Genomic DNA, 2,430 nt, shown 5'->3' on the forward strand with positions numbered 1-2,430 from the left:
AAGGGAACCATCCTCTGCTGAACTGGCTCCTGATGAGCCTAAGAATCTGCCATCTGCTGGACTGCTACATCGGAAGCGGCTAAACGCAGTCTCCTATTCCTGTTCCTCCTAGCCCTTCTCCCAAGGCCGGAGGTAGAGAAAGACGTGACATCAGTACCCACAGACGGTACTGGAGGAACAGGGACTACTGAAGGGGTTGTCATGGTCTCCTCAGCTATCTCGGGGTGAGACAACCGGGTGAAAACAGAAACCCGATGGGTAGGAGGTGGAGGAAGCTCTGCCTGAGTCACTCTCTTTCTCGAAGCGGAAGGAGGAGGGGAAACTCGAGCGCGAGTAGCTTCTACCAGAACAACATGTGAAGGAACTACTGGCTGCCGGCGCTGAGGGGCCGGGGCTGCATGAACAACAGAAGCGACAGGCGCTGGCCGCCTCACCGCTGGACGAATAGGGTGAACAGGGAGTGGCCTAGGCACTGGCTGCCTAACCACCGGGCGCACTGGCTGCGCACAAATAGCAACTGGAAGAACGGGTGTTCGGGCTGACTGCCTAGCCACCAGTCGTCTGAAAGGACGCATAGCTACGCGTCCTCTCCTCTAAGGGGGAGAGAATGCAGCAGACTCAGAGGGGGTCGGCCCGCCAAGAGTGACGTATGCCAAATCAGTGAAGGATCCAAAAGTGATCCCCCCCGCCGGTGGGCTCGTCAACAGGGACTCAGGGAGTGTCACCTGTAAGTCAGAGCCAAAACAAAAGGTAACAGATGGTCCCGAATACGTCATTTGTACTGTATGCTAACAAAAACAATAACAATTACCGTAAAATATAACTACCGCCGGAAGGAACGAGAGGGAAAGGGACGGAATAGCCTGTAAAGGCTGGAAAAGGAAGAACCAAACTAAGGAGCACTAAACCTGGAGTGCACACAAAAGAAGATAATTTAACATCCGAAGATGGAGAGAGAAACCCGTCCCACCGTGGTCGCTAGAAATCTGTGGGTCTCCGAAAGGTTTCTGCTCATGTGGTTCAAATGCAAAGGGTACGATCACACTATTCCATAGGACAAAGTGGTCGTAGACCTTTACAATCGACACAAGCAGGCCGATGGAAGAGTAGATGGAGTTATACATACGATTAGTCATTGAGGATAGCGGCTTTCACCTACACACCTCGATGGATAATAATATGCATAACCCTAAATTCACGAGATTTCCCCCATTCGATACATCAGCTCGAATGGGGTTTATTTGATTATGGGGATCAATTTCCTACGGGCGCAAGCCCCCGTAGTTAATTACATCTTAGACCTCGGTCTAAGAAAACTCTCGATTAAGGATGTTAGATTATCTTTTCTAATGGGTTTAGTGCAAAGGGAAAATTTTAGGCTTTCCTAATCAAAGGGGAAGGTCCCAAATTGGCTCAATCAGATCACACGTGGTTCAGTCAATATTCGGCCGGTCTGAAGAAGAGAAAACTAGAGAAAAGAAAGAGGTCACGCATCTCAAGCAAGCATAAGAGAAAGAGGGAGGTGGCGTCATCTGTGTGACGCGGATGGGTAGGATTTATAGCCTCCGAAAGAATGGAGAACTTACCCACCAATAAGGAGTATAGTGTTACACCCTTACCACTCACCTTTAGACCCTAAATCTATAAAAGATGGAGTGTTGTACACACAACACTAACATATACTTCCTAACTAATGCAATCTTGGTCTTATTCCTTGCCTGACAAAGGAAGCTAGCTAAAACTACCTAATCGTGTAAAATCCATGTTGTCCGGTCTGTTGTAAATCTATTTTTCATGGCTTATGTTTTGATGATTGACAAACACTGTTTCTCTTGGACTGCTTGTTGCTTCTAACTTTTCAGGAATCAAAGATCGGATGATCAAGAAGAAGCCAGTTCAGGATTGCGTAGGTTTAGGGTTGAGTAAGTATGTACTTTTTTACCTTTTGAGTCCACTTGTAATCGTCAAGAGACTGATGCTAAGTAACCCTACACACACACACTTGAGAGACTTAGAATTTTTGTTTTACCCACATCGGCCAGGCCGATATTCATATCGTCCTAGACGATCAGCTTAAAATAGAAAGTCAAAATAAGGATTCTTAATTAAGGCAGCCGTCATTAACATATCGGCCTGGACGATATGTGTATCGGCCAGGATGATAAGCTCAAAACAGAAAGAAGTAGCCGGCTTAGACAATTAAGATATACTGTATTTTTAAATTATTGGCCAAGACGATCCTCGGATTGGCCTGGATGAAATTATTAAATTATACCTTAATTGATCAGGAAATCAAGGGAGTAATTAAGGATGATTGATACGATCATATCATCCAGGACGATTGCATGATCGGCCAAGACGATCCATTCAAAATCCTTAAGTTACTTCAGGAAGATAAATATCGGCCAGCTCAAAAACAAGGCGATGCTC

Source organism: Dendrobium catenatum, unplaced genomic scaffold (genome assembly GCF_001605985.2).
Source record: "Dendrobium catenatum unplaced genomic scaffold, ASM160598v2 fragScaff_scaffold_1158, whole genome shotgun sequence".
In the NCBI taxonomy this organism is placed as follows: Eukaryota; Viridiplantae; Streptophyta; class Magnoliopsida; order Asparagales; family Orchidaceae; genus Dendrobium; species Dendrobium catenatum.